The sequence below is a fragment of the Lontra canadensis genome, unplaced genomic scaffold, assembly GCF_010015895.1.
Source record: "Lontra canadensis isolate GAN:19392208 unplaced genomic scaffold, GSC_riverotter_1.0 scaffold44, whole genome shotgun sequence".
Lineage (NCBI taxonomy): Eukaryota > Metazoa > Chordata > Mammalia > Carnivora > Mustelidae > Lontra > Lontra canadensis.
Window position 1 is genome coordinate 12,309,719 of NW_022631038.1, and position 26,738 is coordinate 12,336,456.

Here is a 26,738-nt window from a genome sequence, read left to right on the forward strand (position 1 = left end):
CCAGTAGTCAACAAAATGCCCCAGATATCTGGTTATTACCCTTTCTCCACTGAGTAAATGGTTGTGGGGACTTTGTAGCAAGTGGGAGAATCCTCACTTGCTATGGTCATGAAAGTTCTTCCTCCTAGAGACTCAGCTACCTCCTCTGGCCATGGATTCTGGATCTGAATATTGATTTGGATCTAAGGATGAAAAAGAATTTTAATTTTTTAAATTGGGGTGATTAGGCTTACTCTGCTGCCATTCCACTCTTGATTTTTGTTTGTTTGTTTTATAAATAATAAGCAACACTCTCCATGATTCCCTGCCTGTCTCTCTTATCCCTGAAGATGCCATCATGATCAATGAAATACCTCTACAACAAGTAGACAAAGTCAAGTTTGACAAAGGTCAAACTCCCTGGCTTCCCTCCTGTTTCCTGTTTGCCAGGCAGCTATGGTCTCCTGGCTTCCGGTAGTTAAGTGCTTCCACCTGTTCTCATTTACTTGGGTGGGGAGAGTGTCAAACCCAGTAACTGCCTGTCTTACTGTGGACCCTGGTCTTTAGAGGAAAGACTTCAAGCAACTTACCAATGCCGCAGCTCTCTGTCTCTTACACTCCCTGCAGTCAGAACTCTGTCCAGCTCATCCTCATGGTCATTGTGCCTCTACTACCCTGCGCTATACAGACAGAATGAATCTTTCTCTTTATGTTCTTGGGATTAGTAACTCAGTTTCATATGAAACATCAATATAAAAGCAATAATGCATGGATTGAGGGAGAAGAAAAAATTAGAAAATACATATATATCCCATCTATTACCATCTGAAGTTACTTGTAGGATGAAACTGGAGGGTCCTAACAAGTGAGCCAGGTAAGGGTTTCAGCACTTAATGTAGGGAAAATGACAGGTGGATAAAAATTTGAGGAACAAAAAAGGAAGCTGTAAAACAATACTAGACATTTAGACATATATGTTAAGGGGAGTGAAAAACACATAGGAAATGTAAATGGGAAGCCGAATGAGTGGAGTGACAGAAGATGGGTAAATAGATAACAGATAGCCCCAAAAGGTCACTGTTAATTAAAAAAAAAAAAAAAAAAAAGGGCAGCTGGAACGTGTAGTGGGATTTGAATAATGTCATATTAATTATGCTGGTTGAAGCACACTGAAGAAAGCAAGTCTCCAAAACTAAAGTTGTAAACTAAAATTAACTCATGCTTGTTTCACACATACAGCATGTTCTGGTATCACATTGGTTAAAGTCACTAGCAGTTGAAAACAGTGAGCAAGCTACACTGTTCCCCACCTTCATAAATCCAGGGTAATTATTCAGAGATTGGGAGTGCTACTCATTAGTAAATTGTTTCTCACAGAATGTCTACAAACTTCAAATCAGCCTCTTTTAATTTGGAAGTTATGTGTTGTTCAACCCAGACATTAAGAATATTCTTCTCCTATCACTGATTCCCATTAATTTTTTAACCAATTTCTCTAACCCTCACTATATCCTGGGCAATGTTCTAAGATGTGGGGTTGCACTGGTGGACACCACAGATTCATTCCCACTTCCTGAAGCATCAAGTGATCTACAACCTTCCAGGATGTACACTCTTCTATGTATTTATCACTGCTGTATTAGATTAAATGTTCAGATTTACTGATATGTATAAAAAATCATATATATTCAAATGCACATCAATACATATGCAAAATCCCCGAGTGATTCTTGACTTCTTTTTTTTAAATATATATATCCTGTTTCTTACCCATCAGCAAACATTGCCACCCTCACCTTCAAATACATCAGGACAGAGCCACTTGCTACTGCCTCCACTACGAACAGTGTAGCCCAAATAGCCACCATGTCCTGCCCAAGTTGCAATAACTTTCTAATGAGTTTCCCTTTTTTCCCTCTTGCTAGTCCTCCTCCCCACAGCCTACACTCCGCGCAGCAACCAGAATTAAAAGTCAGATTACACTACACTTTTGCTCACATCCCTGGTGACTTCCCATCTCAGCAGGAATAAATAGCTACTATGATTTAAAAGATGCATGCATACACGATCCTGTCTCTGGAAACTCCATTTATTTCACTTGAAATAAATCTGCCCTGCTGTTCACTCTTCTCCAGCCTTTTTGCTGTTCATCAAACGTGTAAGCTAGTGTTTACCCAGGATCTCTGAACGCATTGTTTCAGCTACCTGATTACTTCTCCCTAGATGAGGCCACTTCCCTCGCCCTCTGGTTTCCTTTCAAGTGGAGAACACCTAGCAAATGCCTTTCTGACTATCCTATTTTAAATACTGTCTCTCCCCCACCCCATTATTTTCTATTCATTATCCCAGTTAATTTTCCTTTATGGCATCATTTGGCTACACACTTTTTAGTTTACTTCTTTATTGTCTCCCTTCTCCAAGTAAAATGTGACCTCCATGTAGGCAACCTATTTAGTCTGCTGGTGTCCCCAAAGCTTGATACATAGTATGGATTTAATAAAGAATTGTTGAGGAATAGAATAGAAGCTTTTATTAAACTGGTGGGCATAATTCAATTTTATTAGCCCCTAGATTCTAAGTAAGCAATCCTTGTAGTTTATTCTTACTACATTCCCCAAGCCATGAAGAAAAAAGAAAATCCTTTTCTAGGTGGAGTGGCATGAACCTTGGAGACCTGGAGAATGAAAATTGAGATAGCAAATGATGCCTAACCCAATTCAGGTTTTCCTCATCTTCTTCATTCTTTATCTTCTCTCTTCTCCTGTTAATTGTGATTTTTTTAGCTACATCGTGCCTGAATTATATTTTATTATAATACACATCCAAAAATTATTTTTAAAATTTTTATAATAGAAGGATAAAAAGTGGGGCATCTGGGTGGCTCAGATGGTTAAGCAACTGCCTTCCTTCGGCTCAGGTCATGATCACAGGTCCTGGGATCGAGCTCCACATCGGGCTCTCTGCTCAGCAGGGATTCTGCTTCTCCCTCTCCCTCTACCTGCTGCTCTGCCTTGTTGTGCTCTCTCTCTCTATCTCTCAATGTCTCTCTCAGATAAATAAAAATAATCTTTAAAAGCAAAAAAGAATTGAGATTATATCAGTTAAAACAAGTTAGCCAAAAATTCATATGAATGTATGATGCCCCTAATATCTATATAACTCCTAATATGTATATGATAGTAATTAATGTAAGGAAAGTGATATTATCCCATCTAACTGAGGGGGACACTGATAGAATGGATTAAGTGTTCACTTAGTATATAAGGCTAGTAAGCCAAGGTATGGGCATCCAGAAAAGGTTTTCAGTCCAAACATTTCAAATTATTTTATTGTTATTGGATAAATGGTTGCACAATAAAAAATAATTTCAAAACTCACTGCATAACACAACAATACCTCATACCCCTTTACTACTTCTCAAACATGTTGGTGTTAGTATAGTGACTGAATGATATAGCCTATTGGCTTTATGATGTTTATATATTTCTCATTCTATGCATTATGCTCTGGACCTAGTATTTTTGAGAATGGCTAAACTTTGGGGGATCTCCATCATGTTAGTAATCACAGTTTTAATACATGTTGAGAAAATATGTGATGATAGTGTAAATTCAGTAACTCTTCTGCATGAGTGTGGATTGAATTAATTTCAGCCCCCTCTACACACTGAGAAAAATACATAGATGTGTGAAGTATTCTGCTCACATATTCTACAAAATGTTCACTCATAATTTTCACGAAGATTCAGGGACAGCAGGTCTAGGACTACCATTTCAACTCCTAGAAAAGACGGACTTCACTTTGTATTTTTTTGCTTAGTTCCTGGGTTCCCCAGGTCTCTGCTCCTGATGTCCAGGCCTCCAGGAGCTGTGGATCGTGATGGTTAATTGTATGTTTCAACCTGACCAGGTAAAGGATGCCCAGATAGGTGATAAAACGTGATTACTATCATTACTTCTGAGTGTATCTGCTTTTATTTTAACAGCCCTTTTGGCATATCACCTATACTTTAAAAATGTTGTAGTTGTCACTTTGGAATTTCCAATATACATTAACTAATATATCTCTACTTTCAAGTAATGCTATGCCACTTCGAGAGCAGTGCAGGTCCCTATAACAAGGTGTTCCTGATTTTTCCCTCCTATTCCTTAAGATATCACTGTCATTCATTTCACTTATCCAGATGCTTTTATCACCCAATATGTTGTTGTTTTTATTAGTTCAAATGGTTATTTTTTACATCAATTAAGAATAAAAATAAAATGTCAGTTTTAATTTACACTGTCATTTATCCCTTCTTTGATGCTTTTTTTTTATATACATCTGAGTTTCTGCCTCTATCATGTTCCTTGTCCCTGAAAAATTTCTTTTAACACTTCTTGTATGACAGGTCTGCTGATGATGAATTCCCTTGGATTTTGTTTTTCGGACAAGTCTTTATTTTTCTTTAACTTTGGACAGATAATTTCACTATATATAATTATATATTGGTGTTTGTTACTCTTTCTTTACTGGCTTCTTTCAAGATATTCTCTTTGTCTTTGGTTTTCTACAGCTTGAATATGATTCCTAGGTATAGTTGTTGGTATTAATTTGCTTGGTGTTCTCTGAGCTTCCTGAATATCTTGCTTGATGTCTGTCATTAATTTCAGAATAATCTCAGCTATTATTACTTTAAATATTTTTCTTCTCTGTTCTATTTTTTTCTTATTCTACTGGCATTTTAACTAAACATATGTTACGCCTTTTGAAATGTGCCCCACAGTTTTTGGATATTCTATTCTGTTTTTCTTTACTTACTTTTCTCTTTGTATTTCAAGTGGGACATTTCTATTTATATATTTTTAATCTCGCTGATTCTTTTCCTCGGTTATACTGAGTTTACTGGTGTACCCACTGAAGGCATTCTGTGTTGCAGTATGTTTTATTTGTAGCATTTCTTCTTGACTCTGAGAGTTTCCATCCCTCTGCTTATATTATACATCTCTTCTTGTTACATACTTTTCCCAGTACAGCCCTTAACATGCCAATCATAGTTATTTTAAATTTTTTGATAATTCTGATACCTATGTCCTGACTCTGGTTCTGAGATTTATTTTCTCTCTTGAGAGTATATAGTTTTCCCTTGCCTTCCAGCATAATTTGTAATATTTTCATTGAAAGCTGATCATTTTATATTGAGTAATAAGAACTGAGTACATAGATCTTTGGGGTAAGGATCTACATCGGTCTGGCTAAGAATCGGGCAGTATTGAATGTTAGCTGTACCTGTGCGGGTCAGAAGTCTCAGATTCTTCTAGTGTCACCTTCTTTCTCTCCTCCTTGACTCTGGGTTTCCCTCGGCACTTCTCCTCTGAGACGGTCTGCATCTTGCTGTAGTGCACACCTACCAAACTTGAGCCTCGTTTTTTTGACAGCAATGTGTGAGAGAACAGAGGATTTCTGTTATGTTAGGATTTAATTTCAGTTTTCAGTAGGCCTCTGCCTCAGACTTGTCACACGTGTTTCTCCAGTGGTAGAGCTCTTTCTTCTGTGACGCAGGAAATCTAGAGGAGCTCAAAGTGGGAACAATATCCTTCCCAGCTGGGATAAGGCTTTCAGAAAGCAGGCCTTTGTAATGGAGAGCACTTTTCATGCATTTTACAATGGTTTCCTTTCCACTCCTCCACCAGGTCAAGGAGGGGAGTTGACTGTGGTCATCACCATTAGAAGCCAAGGGAGGTCCAAGAGGCAAATCCATGAAACTGGTGAGAGCACCGACGTCAGCTCCCTGCTTGAGGTCTACACTCAGCTTCCAGCAGCTTTTGTCAAAATTGCTGTTTCAGTCTTCCCACCAGTTCATGGCTCCAGCAACTTCTGCATCAGGGAGGCAGATCTGGACTTTGACTTTCTGCATTCACTTCTCTCTTCAGATTGTAAGGTGCTGTCTTGCCTGGGAACTCAGTTCTCTGAAAGAATAAGAGAAGCCATTTCTTTTCATTTTATTTAATTTTACTCATTTTAAGCATAAGAGTGATGACTGCCAAGCTCTTAATGTGTCAAAACTGGGATCAGAAAGCCCTCAAGGTGTTCATATATTTTAGTTCATTTTCTCTCTCAAAGTTCCTGTGGGCTATAGGGCAAATTCACCTCAAGGACAGGCCACTTCTTATCACAAATGTGGATCATTTAATTTCTAAGAACGTAGTGACTGTGAATTTACAACAAAGAAAGTATTAGAATTCTATTTTCCATATTCCTTCTGTGATACATTTTTATTACATTCTTCTCCTTGAAAGTAAACACAGATTGGCTCAAATAGTTTGCTTTCAGTGAACCATTTATTCATTCATTTATCAAATATCTATGAAGGATCTACTATAGGCTTGACATTGTGCAAGATCCTGCCAATACCACAATATCATCCATGTTCTGAAAGACCCCAAGTCAAGTGGGATAGGCAGAAATCTAAACAAATAATTTAAATACTTGGAGAAAAGTGACAAAGCAGAAGTTTGTACAGGCTGCAATTAGGATTGAAGGTGGGAGAATATATATATATAAGTTTGGAAGATCAAAGTTGTTTTCCCAAAAGAATTAATGTCTCTTCTGCCCTGAAATAGTGCCTAAGATAGTGTCCTTGATATTTTGGCACTCAGCAAATATTTTTTTCTGTTTGTCACTAAAAACTAAAAAAAAAAAAAAAAAAAAAATTAACATCTTTGACTATTAGTGGAAGTACTATTTTCAGTAGCAGTTTAATGCCTGAAGAATAATAATTTTATTTTTTGTTGGAACTCAGAGGTCTATCCCATTTTAGAAATAGATTATTATATTTTAAAGGGAGCTTGAGAGGTCTAGGTGCACTGACACTGATATTTTTTAACAACTTTTCCTGAATGTATATACTCGAGTGACTTTTCCCCCCTTTAACACAATAGTCACCTTCAAAAGCTATTCCGTTATTTCAGTAATGTCACCATTGACCAAAAAATTACTGGACTGACTCTCTTGGAATTGCTTTCAGACTCTACAGCACATTATTTTGTGTATTGACAATGGTAGAAAATCTTCATCCACTGAGACTGAATGTGATTTATAAATAACCAAAGTCAAAGGTAAGCTGCAGAAATAAAGGATCTAAAGGAATAGAATAAATTTTAGTCAAATTAAAATTTGCTTGAAAATAATAATTTTCACATAGCTCATAAAAACATTTATCTAGTATAAAACTTAAAGGCATGGGTCAAAATTTATCATAGAATATCTACGAGGATTATTTCATAGACAATATTATTTGAATTCATATATTTTGAGACTTTTCAAAGCACAATACTATAATGATACATCAAGTTTAAACTTGTATCCAAATCAGAGTCCTAGTGTCCATGTTTAACAGATTACACACAAACTGGACAAATCATACCATCACCCCAAAATTATAGGTTTCAATCAAAATTGGTTCGAGTACTTAAAAACACAACAAAAAAAATCATTTTTTCTTCTAAGCACTTGGTTAATATCAGAGTCCCAAATCCTTCCTTTTTTAAAAATATTTACTATGAATTTTAAGAATCTCGTCAGTTATCAGTTGTACTGACAGAGCCACTTAAAGAGAAAATATAGAAGAAAAAATAACACATTAACATACTAGCAGATGATAAGTACGTCTGGACCAAACAGAGGTGAAACCGGAGATGGGAGGGATTAAAATATGTGCTCTTCTCAGTCATTTCTTTTCCTGTGGAATAAAATTGCACTATGGAATATCTGACATCGTGCACATTGCTTTGAAATTGTATCTTGTGGGTGTCTCCATAGTCAAGGCAATAAAATGTGATGGATTTCCAGTCTCTGTCGCTTCAGGTAGGATAAATTTAGGAAACAATCAAGATGTAATTGAGATCAATACCAGGTGCTGAGAAACTACAGTGATCTCACTGACCGATGGCGAATAAGGAAGAGCCCACAAGGAACCTGCCTCTATGCCAAAGCTTCTCTGTTTTTTTCCTCCGCACTTCAGATTAGAGAAGCACAGAGAGGGGAGGAATCAATTTCCTCTCAGTAACAAGAGGCATCCATGGTGTCAACACTCTTAGAAACCAGGATCTCTGTTAGACATAAACCACCACTTGTAAGTAATGTAGTATGGAATTATAGTTTAAACTCTACATTCAGCGGAGTATGTTTGGGTAATGAAATAAGTGTTGAACAGCTTTATCTGTAACACTATTGAAAAAGGCATTCAGAAAGAAAATCATCTTGCTGCAGAATGTAATGAATTATAATACCTGATATTTATTGAGAACTTACAATATGGCAGCCACTTATCTCATTTATCCTCACAACCACCTTTCAAAACCAACCCTAATCCTTTAACCTTTTTTTTTTTTTTCCAAATCCATGAGTAAATTTCAGGAGAGAGAAGTTAAATAAGTTGCCTAAGCTTTCACAGTTAAGAAGGAGGGATACCAGAAGTCAAATCTAAGTAAATGGAGTCCAGAGTTGAGTGTTTAATATAATCCTATACCAAGAAGTCATGGTGAGGACGAGAAGAACTATAAGATTCTACCCCTCAAGAGTCATGACTTTTGACTCCATCAATACCAGATAGTATTTTATTGGTTTCAGTGTGTTTGTAGGCATAAGCAAAAGTGTGTCTGCATTAATCATGTTCAAGCACGTAGCCTTCTTGTTCTGAATGTTGGTACACAGCACTGCAGCTCCCTGGTTATTAGCTCCACAATTGCAAGGGATTCAACTCATCTTCCTGACATAAGTTGCCAAGTTCAGAGATCAGGAATGTAATGGCAGTGCCTTCAAAGGCTTCAGTGCCGTATATTCTGGTCTACCCTCTATTTCCCCTCCTTTCCGGAGTTCCTCTTTGATCTCAAGCTAAACATCAGAATCTGCCTTTTAAAAAGACTTGAAGTGCCTTTCATTTTCTTTCAGCTGCCTGAGGAGCAACAACTTCTGCATCTTACGTGAAAAAAATTTATTTCTCCCTAAAAGTAACTTCAGCTTCAAATACCCCCTGCAAAGAGGTGGAAATAATTTATCTTGAACTCAGAGAAGACAAAAGAAGGTAATTTCCCGGGTGAGCCATTACCTGCAGCAAAGGAGGCAGACGAAGGAGCCATTACCAATCCCGCAAAGGAAGTAACAGACCATTTCCAGCTTAAGGCTTTGTAGGAGGAGAGGTCAGGGCGCAGTCTCCTTTGGGCCATTCACATCCTTTTTGGGACTAGGAGCACTCACCACATCGACGTACCATCCTGGATGTGCTCTGGTGGTTTTGTTCTTCTGTGGTTCTCTCCTTCCTCCCATTAATGCTGTAAGTGCCAAGAGTAGCAAGTGCTTGAACAATTAATCTCCTTGTTCCTTAGCTAAAAATAAACTTGTTTAAGGGAAAATATATATATGAAATTACAAATGGGGTTTTAAATTAATAAGTTATATATGAAACACAGATCAAAAATGGAGTATGTGACATGACATACATCCAAATACCTGTATACCTTGTACCCGGTAATAAATACTCACTGTAAGTTAATTTTAAATATGAGTAAATAAACTAATTTAGATTTATAGTCTGTCTTGTTGCAAGAAGTCTAGGATGTTCATAGGAACTCCATCTTTGAAAAATGCATTTTTTGTTTTGGTCTATTGTTTTCTCAAGAACTTTGTTGAGTTCAGGCCATTTATTTATTTATTTTTTTTTTTATTTTTTTCCCTAGACTTCACTTAGTGACTGAAAAAAACAGTGTGCTTATGGCTAGGTATAGCATGTTAGTCATTCATTGTAAACATCCATCTCTGAACCTGCCTGTTTCTTTTTTGTATAGACTTCTCATCCTGCCTCAACCCCTCAGCTTTTATTTCATTCCCTTAGTGAGTGAGGTTGTAGTGGGTATTTTGAACTTCTTACCACATGCTTTCCTGCAAAAGCAATGATATAAACAATAGCCATATTCCCGAGCAATCCCACAAAAACCCATCATAAACCTGAAATACTACATGTTTGCAATCGTAATTTTTCTTGCTGTTGTTCATTGAAAGTCATTTAGGCAAGTCATTTAACCTTTGTGGGCCTCAATTTCCTCTTCTATAAAATTAAGGGGCTGAGCTATATGATATCCACGGCCCTTTCAGCCTCAACGGTCTGTGGCGACACTTCTACTGCATTATGAATCAGATGATGGAGTAAACTGAGAGCATAACCATCATCTCTAACCTGTTTGTTTCAAGATTCATTCTGTGAAACTCTAGTTGGCTTCACTTTGATGATGAAGCCAGTTTAGACATTTGGTACTTACTACCATCTGTTTCTTAAGTTGCCTCTTATGACGTTAAAGTAGGGTGAGTGAGGTATGGAGAGGAAGGTCAGAAGGCTGCTAAGCCCTCTCGGGGAGATTCAAATGTAAGTCAGAGTGAGAAGAGCACAGTGCTGGCATGTGCATGGCATTGAGGTCAACCCGAGCTCAAGGTCCTGCATCATCACTTAATATCTCTGTGACCTGGGGCAAGTTATTTACACTGACTGTGCCTTCTCCATAAAAGGAGATAATGACACCACCCACCTGATAGGATTTTTATTAGGTTTTATTAGGATGAAATGGAGAAGTGAATTAAAATACCCCCTGAGTACTTTTACTTAATAAACTATAGTTATCATCTCGAAAGATAAAACTTAGGAATCTGTCTTCCAGTTAAGTCAGAAATCACAGTGGTCACAGTGGTCTATCATTTTGGTTTTACCTTCAAAACTTACACATTGCCTTCAAACTGACACATTTTTAATACAACTGACTTACTATGATACTTGTCTCAGATTTGCTCCTTTTTTTTTATTTGTGTTTTAAGTTTTTCAGCTTGAGACATAATTGACATACAATATTATATAAGTTTAAAGTTTGCAGTGTGATGATTTGATACATGTATAATACTATACTATATACTTGAAAGTTGCTAAGAGAGTAGATTTTAAGTATTCTTACCAAATCAGTAGTAACAAAATGTAATTAAATGAGGTGATGGATGTGTCAACCTTATTTGTAATCATTTTGCAAAGTTCTGACCTTCCTCTCCATACCTCACTCACCCTACTTTAACATCATAAGAGTCAACTTAAGAAACAGATGGTGGCTTCTGTACCAAAGTCTGTACCATAAGTACCAAATTTCCAAACTGATGATTGATTCCCAGAGTCAGTACTTAAAATTACTGACAATTATTAAGTATCAAGTAGATGATTCAACTTGTGTTTATCTTCTTGGCAAAGAAAATGAGAAGACTTTTCTTATTTTTAGACTTACATTCTAAGTTTGCAAATCAAAAGGTAACAAAACGTTGCTGTAATATTGGAATCTGTGCACAAATTACTGCAGAATCACGGTGGAGAGAAATTTGAGTTCTGCTTGGCAGATCAGTAAATAATTTACTGAGGCAATATTTGACACAAATGTTGAAGAAGGGCTGACAATTTCCAGAGACATAGAAAAAAGATGAACATCACACAGAAAAGAAAAATTTGAGTTTAAAGGGGCCAAATATCTTCTAAGCAAAATACAGAATAGAAAGAGTAAGGTAGGTGGGGGATTTGGAGAAAGTCAGGGGATAAAATGGGAACAAGAAGTTGGAGCTAGAGGTCAGCAGAGAAGGAGTAAATCCTGTCTGTGGCATAGAAAGAAGAGATATCAGCTGGACGATTGTTAAAAGGATTTTACAAAATTATGATAAAATCCTGAATTAGGTAAATTATCATGGAAATTAAGAGGAAGACATAGACAGGCTCTATGATCTGCTTGGAGTTGACTTGGGTTTCTGTCTCTCTCCCTCTGCCTGTGCCCCCTGCATTCTCTCTCTCTCTCTTTCTCTCTCTCTCTCTCTCTCTCAAATAAATAAATAAATAAATAAATCCTTAAAAAAATAGCAAATAAAAGCAAAATTATCCAGGTTTGTTGGCAGATCAAATAGTGCTTCTGGGGAAGAAAGACTGGGCAAGATGACTCAAAAGTTCCTGGGAAGAGCGGTATTACCTGATTTAGGAAAGGGGGGAAATAACATGCATTGAATCAGAGACAGTTGGCTGGAGATGCCTTCCAGAAAATATGAAACAGAGTTTGGAGCCTAAGATGTGGATGGAGAATTTTTCAGATACCGTTGAATTTCAAAAGACTGATCAAACCTAGGTGAAAAATCAAGGACAGCACTCAGGTGGGGCCATTCACACCTCCATACTCAGGGTGGAGGGTGAGAAAAAGTCATTAAAGAAATGAGGGAGGGTGTTCATTTTTCTAACACAACATAAAGGAAATTATAGATGTATGATGATAGATGATGATCATAGATGGAAGAGGTAGACAGAGAAGAATGTCACAATTCAATCTTCTGAATCTCAAAATAAATGGAAGTTCCTATGAACTATGGAGTTTGTGTGTCACTGTTGATTCCTCAGTGATCACAGACATGCCTACCACTCTGGTGGGGGAGGTTGATGGTGGGACAGGCTGCACGTGTGTGGGGGTGGGAGGTATTCAAGAAATCTCTGTACCTTCTCTTCAATTTTGCTGTGAACCTTACTTAAACTGCTCTAAAAATATAAAGTCTTAACTTAAAATAAAACACAATGAAAAGCTAGAATCAGCCAAGTATGTGATTGGAAGTACAATCGAAGTTATAAAATTAAAAACATACAAAAGTGTAAAAGTATTAAAACAAATAACCCCAAACAGATTGGCAAGACAGTAGAGTAGGAGGAAATTGAGCTTTGAAATTAAAATGGCTTGTACTCTAACTCCCAACCTTGTCTCCTAATTAGTCATATGACTTTGGCCAAGTGATTTAACCTTTCTGAACTGAATAATAATATCCATCTTACAAGGTGTTACTATGAAAATGAACTAGATAATATGCATTTTATATCTCAAAATGCCTGGCAAATGATCAATAATTAATAGACATTATTATCGCCATCATTGTAACACCCACACCGCACAACATTCACACAGCTTAAATTAATATTCTTGTGGCTATCTATCTGTATTTCTCTGATACCTCATCATTTCCTAGACCCTGAAGGGAAAGGGTGATGAGAAGAAACTCTTTCTGCTATTTTGTTATTATTACAGTCACTGAGATAGAGTAAAGCTCAATTTAATTTAGAAAGTATGAATATCAGTACATTTTCAGAAATTTATTACAGCCTGGGAAGAAGAACAGAGAAAAGAAAGGGTCCGGAACAGAGCGTGGGGCTGTGAGATAGTCAAAGCGAAAGAAAGGTTAAGTCGGAAGGGGGATAAAAGATGAGAGCAAGGTCACGACCAAAGTGGCTTTATCCCTGCTTCTGACTGTGCCCGCCTTCATCTGCAGATCATATCCGCAAAACAGAAGGGAGGACACTGTGTAGTGTGGGGCTCCCATAGGAAGCTTGGGCTTTCTTTTTAACATACCATGGTCAAATCTAATATGAATGTCTGATGAGCTAAATTAAATTGACCATGTTTGGTGTGCTCGACACAGTCCTGAGTGCCAGGTACAATGGCAGAAGAGATGATTTCTGCTTTCAGGTAGCTTTGAGTTGAAATGTAGTTGCAGCCAAGATAAAGAAGACATTAAAAGTTGAGGTCTGAAATAAACATCAATATGGAATTAATATAGAACGACTACTAACAGTTATAATGGAAATCATGATGGTGATGGGCAAGATTGGCTAGTAACCTTTATGTTCCAAGCACTGTTAGATGCTTTATGTATTTGTAGGCATTTAATTTTCACAACAGCAAGTGAGAAATCACCATCTTGATTTTAATGATGAACAATTGCACTGAAGACAGTAAACTTGGATCTCACATGCACAGTATTCATATAAAAATAACTGGCCGAGCAAGAGTTTATTATCAAATACCACAAAAATTGGAAATATTACTTTGAATAAATATACTCAATTGCAATTGTTTTCCAATGCAGTTCAAAAATATATAAGAAGTACAGGATAGTACTAGTTTTAATAACCCCTGGTACAAGGAATTTACTTTTTTATGGGCCCATAAAAATGTGTTTATACCACTAGTAATTTAAAATAACGATGTCACATGCAACAGCTATTATTGTAATACATAACTTAAGTGAACCAATAATTAAATAACACTTCAAGTTATTTTAACACTTCTGTCATGTATTTCTACAAGGAATTGGTTTATGTCATCAAAGCCTCACTTTTTTTCATTATTTGAACCATTTTCCAAGATGAGGATTTCCAATAAACATGTTATAGTGAAAGTGCAGTGTATATTTCTCTCTCTCTCTTTCTGGCTCTCTCTCTTTAATGTCCTAGGTATTAAGCAAACAATGGCAATATCTAAAAGCAAGACTGTCTTCCCACAGTGCAATCAATTCAAGATCATGCTCTAGCGGTGATTAGCAACCTTCTTTGTTCATCATGTTCAGTTGAAGAGGGAGTTGGTTTGGGCAATGTTTTTCACAGGGATCCAGTCTGAGCATGGAAATGAGTACCGTGGCAAGTCTGCCCACAGCATTATCATTCAAATTAGAGTTAATGCTTTAATGATCACCTTATAAATATTAATATACTCATTAGTTCACTTTGGCAATGGTTACTTTTCATACCTGTGTCATATCCTACCCCAAGAAAAGGAAAAGAAAATGTCAGTAGGGGAGTCTGTATTTGACAGTCTCCTGCTTACCGAGGGGGTCCTTTTTCACTCTTTTTACCTAAGTTTGGGGAAAATATTTTTGGAAGCAATGAACGTAAAGGGGGAGCAATTTACTTGCCAGATACAGGCTTCTCGGACCACGCACAGGATAATGTAGTCATTTACACTCTGAATGTTGGTTCTGAAGAGTCAGAAAAATGTAGAATTCTGTGATTTAGATAGTGTTTTATAAAATTGCAAGGGATAAACCAAAAGACAACGTAAAGGTGGGGGCTAATTTGGAGTGATTAGAGAAAATGGGAAAGTTGGAAAGAGAAAAGAGGGAGAATAGAACAAAAAAAGAAAAAAAAAGGAATGAAGGAGGTAGACAGGCAAGATGGGCAAGTGCCCCACTTTTGGTCCAGCTCCCTTTGGTTTGGCCTCCATCTCCCAAGGACAATGTTGGCAACATGGTGATCTCAGTATAAAAGTCTCTGCATCCCACTTGCCTTTTCATCCCTGTCCACAGTGTGGGTCCTGTAGCAGGAAGCATCTTTGGTCAGGACAAGAAAAGTGAGGGGATTCTGGGGCATGTTTTTCTAATAAAACAAGGATCTTCTGAGGGTTTGATGTGAGATATAAAGGGAAGACAGGAATCAAGGATAAATTTCATTTTTGAGAAATCAAGTGAACAGACCAGGCAAAAAAATGTTGGGAAATAAGAGAAACCATGAAGTCTGTTTTGGAAAGGTCAAGCACACAGACCTGGAGATACAGACTTCACATGCTACTACTATCCACGGATTAGAAATAAAAATCACTAATCCAGTTTGATTCACCACAAGTATCTACAACCACACAGACATTATGCAAAAACTCACATAGATTAGTTAGTAAAATACGAATATCCCTTCAGATAAAAGTAAGAACGAAAACAGGTTGAACCTCACATTTAGAAAAATTCTTCCTAAAACGAAAGAAAATAATTAAATGGAGCCATCATCAAAGCCATAACTGGAAATTTCCTCAATTTGAAAAGGACCAACTAAGCAGAACATATTTGAAACCGTACATGAGACAAAATCAATAAAAAGCAATGCCTTCTCCTGATGCAGGCTTGATTTTTTTTTTTTAATTAAAAGTATGAAAAAAATCTACAAATACTCAAGTAGAGAAAGAAAACAAAAATAGGCTTATCTTCTTGTTTCCTCTGTCTTAAATTCTTCCTGATACCGTGTAAGGCCTTTGAATAACACGGATCAGTAACTTTTCCCAGGAAACCTCCTCCTCACCCCGTCCCGTGCTGTTTTTTGTTTGTTTGTTTTCTTCCCTTTACGAATTCTCCCTCCTAAGAAGTGATGGCAGAAAAGTTGCTCCAATGGCAGAAAGAAAAACACTTGGAGGCAAGAAATATACCGCAAGTGTTACCCAGTCGCAAGCAACATTAATTTCCCGATTATCGATCAGGGAAGTCATTTCCCTCACTGAAGGCATCGTCCCCCTCTCATCGGTGCTCTATGAAGTAAGTGCAGGTCTCCCCACACCCGCTTGTGCCAGCTGACACTTCTGAAACCCTCTCTGTGAGGCAGATCACGGGGAAAATAGGAAAAGATGGCTCTGGAACACATCGGAGAGAGTTAAAATAATTCAGCAGTTCACATTTCAAAGATGCGTCCGCCCAGTGACGGTATACAGTGTTTGCTGAACATTTGTAGCGGATTCTAGAGCCACATTTTGGGCGTATCCCATGGCTGGCCACTGGTGAGTAACTCTGCAAAACGGTGGGGGAAGCTTCAGCAGCGGCCCATGCCCAAAATCTCCGATGCTCACCAGGGTCCGTGTAGTCACTCCGCAAATAGCGACAGAGCACAGGGCTTCAACCATGGGCGGTGCAGCTGGCCTGCCTGGGCTCGAACCTTGCCTCTGCCACCTACTAGCGATGGACACTGAAAGCATGAGTCACTGCCCCGGACTCAGTTCTCTCATGTGGGTAATAATGCCTATCACAAAGAGGATGCTGTGAAATTCAGACTGCGAATCTATGTTTAGTAACATCCAGGGTTAGTATATGTTCAGTAGCAAAACTTAAATGCTGTCTGAATTTGCATTCGATGAATCTAGCATGTCAGTACCCAGCCAAAGGCGGAAACAGGCACCAGAGATACACAGATGGACAAAATGCGATTCTTCCCCTGTCCTGACTGTGCCCCAACAGGAGGGGTTTGCGGGATCTGTGGGAGCCGTGGGAGAAGACAGGCCTGACTCTGTCCCCGTCACACTCGTTTCTCCTGTCTTAGCCGTCGATGCTGCAGACCAATCGTCCCACACGGAGTACCTCGTGCATCAGCTCCTATTTCTGTTGGTTGGAAGTTCCGGTTGGCTCAGCTGGTTTCTCTGCTCCCAGATTCACAAGATCAAAGTCAAGTTGCCAACCGGATGGGTTCTTATTGAGAGGTGCGTGAAGACCGTGCATTCAAACTCCAAGTTACTGACCCAGTTCAACTCCTCGCAGTTAAAGGGATGAGGTTCCTGTCTGTTTGCTGCGTGTTGGCTGGTGTTGCTCTCAGTTTCTAGAACCACTGCATTCCTTGACTTGTGGCCCTCTTTCTCCTCCAGAGATTTCCCCTTCTGCCACATCTGTCCTTCCTCTTTTATTTCTTTTTGTTAAGGATTTATTAACTTATTATTGGAGAGAGAGAGACAGCGAGAGCAAGTGGAGGGAGGGGCAGAGGGAGAGGGAGAGAGAGTCTCCAGCAGACTCCACGCAGAGAGTGACCCCAACACCCAGCTTGATCTTGCAACCCTGAGATTGTGACCTGCGCCAAAATCAAGAGTCCGATGCTTAGCCGGCTGAGCCACCCAGGGAGCCCCCACTGTCTCTGTCTTTTCATCTCCCTTCAGCGAGCCACAGTTTTCTGGTTTTCAGGGTCACATGAATCTGCTCGTTTTGAATCTAAAGCAGGTTTAATCTAACATGAATAGATATACACATACCTAAGTGTTTGTTCTAAAACCTTCATGCCACCTTTAAAGTTTCTTCACAGTGGTGCCTAGATTAGCATCTGGTGGAAGAAGGAGGGATGACAATCTTAGGAGGTCACCTGTAGTATTTTGCCTACCGCACTTCCCCTTGCTAGGGGAAAAAAAAAAAAAAAAAAAAAAAAAAAAAAAAATCCCTTCCTCACATAGACCTCCCAAGGTGTTGTTTTTTAAATCCTTCTCAACCCCATAGTTTAGCCAGAGGCTTGTCATAGCCTCTGCAATAGCACAGCCCGGCCAGAGGGCGGGGGAGGTAGAGGAAGAGAGGTAAAGCCAAGTCTATCCAGTGATTTGCCTGGAAATCATGTCCTGAACTGATGTGCTGGTTTCATGTCTGGTTCGGAGAGCTCCAGCCTCTGCTGTGCTCTGGCCTGGGGCAGCAGGGGTGAGGACAGACCATCACTGTGGGCTTGGCCCCACTCCCATTTCTCTACTTCCGCCAGGATCTTTACAGAATTACCCGACTTTACTATCAAGAGTGTGGCTTTCATCTGTAGGGAATGAATAAAAACCACAACTTTGAACAGATTAGATGAGGCAGCTGGGGGAATATAACCAAGTTCTGTGTTAGGAAGAAGATGCAGATTCTAAATCCAACTCAACTCACTGACTTTTACCAGTTCTTCTTCTAATGCACATCCATCCTGTCTGGCTTCCCCCCAACACCCCAGGCACCCAGGTTTGTGATCAGAGAAAACAAAATCACTTCAGTGTTCTCATCTGTAAAATTACCAGACTAAGACAGTAGATCTAGCATTCCTGTATCTACTTTTCCCTCTGTCAATAAACGGCTGGATGGCAAAGTTTCTTATTAGACAGAAAGCAACTTTGAACTAACAGTCCTCATTAAAAGTTCATTGTAATGGGCGCCTGGGTGGCTCAGTGGGTTAAAGCCTCTGCCTTCAGCTCAGGTCATGATCCCAGGGTCCTGGGATAGAGCCCCGCATCAGGCTCCCTGCTCGGCGGGGAGCCTGCTTCCTCCTCTCTCGGCCTGCCTCTCTGCCTACTTGTGATCTCTGTCTGTCAAATAAATAAATAAAATCTTAAAAAAAAAAAAAAGTTCATTGTAAGAGGGGTGCCTGGGTTGCTCAGTTGGTTGAGCACCTGCCTTTGGCTCAGGTCCTGATCCTGGAGTCCCAGGATAGAGACCCGCATCCAGCTCCCTGCTCAGCAGGGGGTCCGCTTCTTCTCTGATCTTCCCCTCCCATGCTTGCGCTCTCTCTCATTCCCTCTTTCTTTCAAATAAATGAATAAAATTTTTAAACAATAGAAAAAAAATTTTAAAAAGTTCATTGTAAGAAATAAATGGAGGCATATATATAAAAGACTTCACCTGTGCCTGGCACAGAATTACACCAGCCTCTGCCAGTCACAGATGAAACTTATTCTAGGGATGTAAAGTCGTTTGTATTTCACATGCTACCAGGAATAAGCTGTTTGTGGTGGCCAGGGACAGTCCTGCAAGAGGAGTCAGGGGTTCTAATGAGAAGAAAAGAAGAAAGAAATAGTAAGAACCTGAGCTTCAGTTATTTCTGCAATGAATCTGAATGTCCCTCCCCCAGTCGGAATAGGAAAAGTAGATTCTCTGAAATATACATTAAATGGAGAGCTAAAATCGAATGTGGCAAAATTCATAAAAATGCTGAAATTATAATAATAAAAAGATTTAGTAGCAATACATTTTGTTAACCAAGGAGAACCAGTATTTTGCTTTAATGGAAGCCTCTGAGTTATTGGAATACTTTTTGTACCCAACAGTATAGACGATTTTCTCTTTAAAGTGATCTGTTAAAATTTCTTCATAATAGAAGTGTGCAGGATTTTGATGGCTTTCAGCAGTGCTGCTCCTTTATTACCTGCTTCTTGAGCACCAACAATGATACTGATAGAAACAACAGATTTTACTCCTGATTAGATGGAGCTTATCTGATTCTCCCAGGTGTGGTCTCTAGACCAGCAGCGTCAGCAGCACCAGGGACCACGTGAAAAAATATAGATTCCTGGGTGCCTGGGTGGCTCAGTTAAGCACCTGCCTTCAGTTCAAGTCCTGGGATCCAGCCCCACTATGCGCTCCCTGCTCAGTGGGGAGCCTGCTTCTCCCTCTCCCTCTGCCCCTCCCCGCTCCTGCTCTCCTGCTCTCTCTCTTGCTCTGTCTCTCAAATAAATAAATAAAATCTTTAAAAAAATGTAAATTTCTGTCTCCACCCCAGAACTAGGGAATCAGAAACTGTCCAGGTGGGGCATCAAGATCTGCTGTGACTTAACAAGCCTCCCGCTTGATTCTAATGCATCCTAAAGTTTGAAAGCTACTGAAGGGATATAGCTGTACAAGAGCCTTGAGCTTTACCCCCTTATACCTTCCTACACAGATGTTTTCCACATGCAAAATCTGATGCAGCAAGTGGGTTGCAGTAAACCCCTAAAAATCAATAATTATGTATAAGCTTTTGTCATATGACAAATCTCGGAGAACTATTTAAAAATTCAAATATTCTTGTTTTTTTTAATAAGTAGTATTTGTGGGGACCCCTCAGTGAGTTAAGCCTCTGCCTTCAGCTCAGGTCATGATCCCAGGGTCCTGGGATCAAGCCCCGAATCGGGCTCTCTGCTCTGCAGGAAGCCCGCTTCTCGCTCTCTCTCTGCCTTCCTCTCTGCCTACTTGTGATCTCTTTCTCTGTCAAATAAATAAATAAAATCTTAAAAAGTTTTTAAAGTAGTATTTGTCAATTTCTGCTATTAGATACTCTTTCCTAAATACTAAAATAATAGTTTTCTTTGAAGTCACTTAATCTGTTATGCTAAACATATTACTCATTTACTAATTGTGCATTTTGAAGCATCCCTGAAAGGGTAGGAACAGGCCAGGAAGATACAGCTGTCTGGGCTTGAAACTGCAGCTTCAGGTCCCTCCTCAGTGGAGAAGGACTTCGAATGTCTATCAGCTTACCAATATTTTTTTCAGGCTGTCAGAATGTCACTCATTCTAACACCTGAAACCGACAGTACCAAAACATGTGACAGTAAAAATAAATAAATAAATAAATAAAAATTAAAGATTGGTTGAAAGAATCATCATTTTTTATTCTTTGTAATTTTAATTATATACTTGTTTTTTCTTCCCAGCAGTCTGATTTGTTTCAGACTCTAAAATTATAAACTCCTGATTTATGCCATAGACCGTTCCTTACCACCCAGGATAAAAACACATGGAGAACTAGAGTTATTTGTTCTTGACTGGAGCTCAGGCCTTTTGCTGCAATGTTGTCTTTACCAATACAGGTGCAAAGAGCAAAGGGATGGCTCTGAGGAAAGCTTGGGACCCGGTATCTTTGAATTTCCCATCCTCGCTTGCATAACCTTCATGATATGGCGCGTCCCTACTCATTCAGGCATGTGGTGAATGTATAGAGAGGCGTGCATAATTAACAGACAACTGAAGGCCTGCAAATAAATTGTTAGAGCTCATGGAAACGAAGGGCAGCCTTGTGGCATGACGATATTTGTGCTGCTTGCCTGATAATTGTTCACTACTCAGAAGAGCACAGTAATTTTGTAATTAACGCTCGATACATATTACCTTTAATTACATAAGGCAGCTTTGCTTGGAGGAATCTGTGTAGGAATGAGTGTGTGCATGTGTGTTTCTGTGCAGAGTGATTTTCGCCTCTAATGAAAAGAATTTTCTTCCCACTGATAAAGTGTGTGGCTGATCCAGTTCAAATTTCCTGCTTGATATGAGGGCAGCCAGAGCAGGAGAGAAAATAAGACACAGGTTGACAAGTGAAACCTAAAGGTATTCCTGGATACTGTTTAGGGAGAAATAATTTGATTGATAATGGACAGCCAACCTGACACCGTGTTGAACTCTTGCTAGAGAAGCAGTCTGTTTATTGCTGGACACCTGCTCTGATAAAGGGAACTCTACGAAGGTGTTCCTATCCAGCAAGTGATCACTGACCCTACTTTCAGGTCAGTATTTGTTTTCTCCCCAAGCATTTATGTAAGTGGCTCTGTAGGTGGTTAGAAATAATTTATTTCTTGGCCTATTTAGTTTATTTCTACAATAATCTGTAGGCATCAGGCTTGACTGAAACAGCAAGTTTAAAGCAAAGTTGTGGAGGGACAATGTTCGGTGTCAATGCCCACCCATCCTCCTTCCAACCCCCAGTCACTCTTGCCATTTTTGGCTTTCTAGCCCATCTCACTCAACCTGACCTGGGTCTGTGTGATTACAAAGTGGGCTGCTCTGGACCAGAGCACACAAACCCAAGTCGTGGAAGAGTCAGTCGTCTAGTATAGAAGTGTTTCTTTCGCCCCTGGGGTGTTTTCTTAGAATTCTTTCTTTTTTGCTCAGTTTTGTGTGTGTTTTATAATCGAACCAGGTACCAACAACTAATAATTGACACAGTTCACATAAAAATCTAGATTCTTGGTTCCTCTTGAAACGTGTACATTATCTGCCACACAGGCTTCCATTCCGCAATGGGACCACTGCGTTGGAGAAAAGCATCAGTTGCCCCTTGAGAAGGGGCCCCAAGTGCTGGATCCAGCCGCCATATTCCTCAGCTCTCCCCCAACCCTTCCCATAAAGCAGCAGCCAGCAGCCATTTGTCACCAAGCTTCTGTTGTTGCCTTTCTGCCTTTCTTATACCGGATTCCATTTATTCACTTATATTACCTACTGCCCTCTGTCGGCATTTGAGTTTTCCAGCACCTTCCATACCATGAAGTGTTTCTTCTCTTTCCTTCCAATTCCTGGCCCCATAATCTTTTTTTTTTTTTTTTTTGGTTCATTTTGTTTTGTTTTTCTTTATTTTATTACTATTTTTCTTACCATAGCACATACCCTTCCCAATGTCCATCACCCAGCCACCCCATCCCTCCCATGCCCCTGGCCCCATAATCTTAAGAGAAAGCTCGTGAGCAGCCAGGATCCCATCCCAGTCACGTTGCCTCTGATTTTTGTAACCCAAATATCTACAACATAATCTCCAGCTTTCTGGTTCTAGGCTTCTCTTTAATGCTCAAATACAATTATTCAAGCCACATTCCAGTTTGGCCATAATAAATTCTGTTCCAAACTTTTAGAAAGTTTCTGGGGATTCACAAAGGTGACTTGAGCAGAGCTGGGTTTTTTGAGGACCCTGGTCTTCTCTATCATTGCTCACTCGAAACTCCTGCTCCCTCTCATGACCCCCAGCCTTTTTGGCATAAGCTGTTTCTCTAGCTCTTTCTGATACCTTTTTTTCTAAGAAATGCTCTTCCTTGCCCTGAGAAGTAGGTATCATGAATCTCACACTTAACCATGGTTGACCAAATTTTTGCTATTGGCTTTGGTGTCACATTATGGAAATGATGAGAAGCCGCTTACAAGTGGACCCTGGCCTGACGTTCTTTGGTTCCTCCAATAGCAATTTGCCACTAGGGTAGAGGCATATACCCAATCCACTGCTGTATCAATATTTTCTTCCTTCTCAGTTTTCCAGTAGAAATCTGAAAGTCTAAACATTGGAAAAACTGAGGTGAGAAAAGAAATACATTTTTTTCAATATATAGCACAGTGGTAACTGTTTATCCATGAAAGATACAAAAGACTGAACTCTTAGCTCACAGCACACATAAAAATCAACAGCTGGTAGGTGTTACACACATAAAGCTTTATGAAATTACATAGGAGAACTTAAGAGCTTAGGGTACATTAAAGGCATAAAAAATGTTCATTGTGGAGGAAAAGATTAATAAAATACAACAGCATTGAAATGAATAAATTATTTAATTAATAACAATGTAGGGAGGATGAAAAAATAAGCCAAAGAATGGAAGAGGATCTATGGACACATGAAATTCGTATAAACAACACAAAACTGATAGACACACACACACACACACAGAATATATATTATCGGAGTTTTTTAGAGTACTTCTGATAGGAAACCAAAAATAACAATGGAAAATGGGAAAGTAATTCTCCTAGAAAGATTTCACAGATAATAAATCTAAATAGCCAATAAATATTTGAAGTGGTTCTCGACCTTCATAGAAACTAGAGAAATACAAATTTCCACCACAATAAGAAAATTACATATAGGGTTGCCATATTAGCAAAGAAAAATGCAGGATGCCCTATTAAATTTGAATTTCAGATGAGCAATAGATAATTTTAATATAGGTATGTCATGAAATATGTGGGACGTAGTTACACTACATAATTATTCTTTTTCTAGTGAAAATTAAAATTTAGTTGTATATCCTATATTTCATCTATCAATCTTAGTTAATTGCACATGTAACCAAAGGGAAAAAATCAAAATGTCTGATAATACCAAGACAAGGGTGGAGAATAACTAGAACCCCTTACTCCACACATAAGGGATATAAACTGGTATGTCCACTTCGGAAACAAAATTTGGCACTATCTACCAAAAGTAGATAAACTTACCCTGTGGCCCAAAAATGTCCCAGCCAATATAAATTAGTGAAATTTATTCACTTATGTATCAGGGTACATACACCAGTATGCTTGTGTCTATATTATGAATAAAAGCTAAAAGCAAAAGCCAAAAAAAAAAAAAAAAAAAAAAAAGTGAATTCTACCCAGATTGCTGGAGTTGGGAGCGGAGGGATAGGGTGGCTGGGTGATGGACATTGGGGAAGGTATGTGTTACGGTGAGTGCTGTGAATTGTGTAAGACTGATGATTCACAGACCTGTACCCCTGAAACAACCAATACATTATATGTTAATAAAAAGAAAAAAATCTATAAAAAGTGAATACTACCCAAACGTTGATTTTCAATAGAATGATAAATATTGGTATATTCCTGTGGTAGTTCACTACACAGCAGGAAAAATTTAGGACAATGGTTAAGTCTTGGGTGAAAGGAGAGCGTTATGTGAAAGAGATAGAGGATAATCCTGGGATGTAACAGGATGGTGCTCTGTTCCTAAACCTGTCTGTAGATTTATTTACATTTTATGTATTTTTCTATATATTTGTATATTTTGTAATTATGAAAAGATAAAAACATCCCCTGCAAATGATACGCAAACATCATCTCAACCTTTCCCATCCAGACTAGGCATAGCCAAAAGGCCTATTCAAGTGTTCATCGAGCAATGAGTAGCTATCTCAGAGATTCCCAAGTATAAAGTAAAATTGCAGGTATAGTTTGTAAGACGAGTCATAAGGAATCCCAGGCTGACATGAATCGGTAATAGGCTACAGTTATTTACTTTAAAGATTTTGTTTATTTGAGAGAGAGACCACAAGTTGGGGGGAAGGGTACAGCAAGGGAGAGGGAGAAGCAGACTCCCCAGTGAGCAGGGAGCCTGACGTAAGGCTGTATCCCAGGACCCCGGGATCATGACCTGACCCAACAACAGATGCTTAACAACTGAGCCAGCCAGGCATCCCAATGGTACAGTTAATTTTAAGGCAAATATGAGACCTGGCTGCAATATCCAAAGTATTGCTATGAAAAAAAGTTTTGATCATTGGCCAGAAACCTGATAAAATTACCAGTCTAATTTTGGTCTTTATAATTTTTAAAATTATTTTTATTAACATATAATGTATTATTTGTCCCAGGGGTGCAGGTCTGTGAATCATCAGCCTTACATATTTCACAGCGCTCACCATAGCATATACTCTCCCCCTTGTCCATAACCCTACCTGGTCTTTATAATTTTTAATAGGCATGATCAAACTGAAACATATCTACAGGAAAATATTATCTATAAAATTTCATTAAACAACAGACAATAAACCTTTATAAGGAAGGGCCACGACAACTTTGGGATTCCCTGGTGCTGCCTACACATGGCACTAAGTCACTATGATGACCAAACCCAGCCCAGCCATGTTGGGTTGTAGGAAACTGTTCTCAGTGCAACCAGCCTCCACTGTCCAGAGGACCCACTAGGCATCAGCAGGAAAAGAAGAGAAGTAACTCCTGATTTCTGAAAGCACAGTCGCACAACAGCATCGCTGCTGAGTTATTGGAAGCAACAATCAGGACCGTCTGACTGGAAGTGCCACAGACCACAATGAGGCCAAACGTTCTGTCCAGTGACTTCATTCTGGTCTAAGCTCTCAAATAGCCAGGCCTTCCGAAAGCAACTACAGCTACAAACATCCTTTTTTCTAGGTGGACGAGAAGGGCTGCATTTTTGTATGTCCAGATGTATCCATGCAAGTGTACACAGCGATCATAATGAATTCTATAACACGTCTACATACATTAAAATTTAGTTAAACTACGCTTGCATCTACCATTTGCTCCTGACTTTAAGACACTCCCCCCGAAACATCCCACCCACAAATCTAAGTCTTAACTTCCGACCCTCCAGCAGGACAATAAGCATGTTTCCCTTGCCAACACCCCTCAACAGCAACCGGGACCATTGCTCTCCGTTGTGAAGAAGGTAGAAAATCTTTGGCCAAGAATTGTTCAATTGCCCAAATTTCTGAAAGGCATCGATTTAAAAAAAAAAACATTAATCCTGCTCATTTTTTTTACAAGGACGCTCTGAAATTCAAAAGGGACAGCATATTTAATTATTGTGCAAACACATGCCTAGTGTCCTCCTGTAGTCACACAGTAAAGATGGAAATAACCCATCCTAATTGTTGGAGATAATTGGTGGAGCATATTTGCCCTGAGATCTCCTGCCTCTCTCCGTCCGTGTCCAAGCCCGCCGCTGGAAGCAGTCTCCATGGTGAAAGGCATGGTAGCATTATCCCCAAGTAGGTTTGCAACACGGCCAACAGCACTGAGCAAAGATTGCAGCACATGCCCTCACACAATTAGAGGGAAGCGGAGACTACCCCGGATTCCCAGGTGTTAACCTTTCAGCTATTAGAGACCTTTCTGTGGGAGAAAAACACACAGATATCTTGTCTCCTTTATGGCACACCATCACATTTTCCCTTCCCCACGCAAGGCTCTCAGCATCACCGGAGAAGGACACCTCTGTGAAATCTAGCAGGTTCGGATTCTTTTCCCTGTTAGGCCTCTCACGGCTGAATGGCAGTCGGACAGCACCTGCATTCTCCATATGACATTTGTGTTGCTAAAAAGAACTGTCA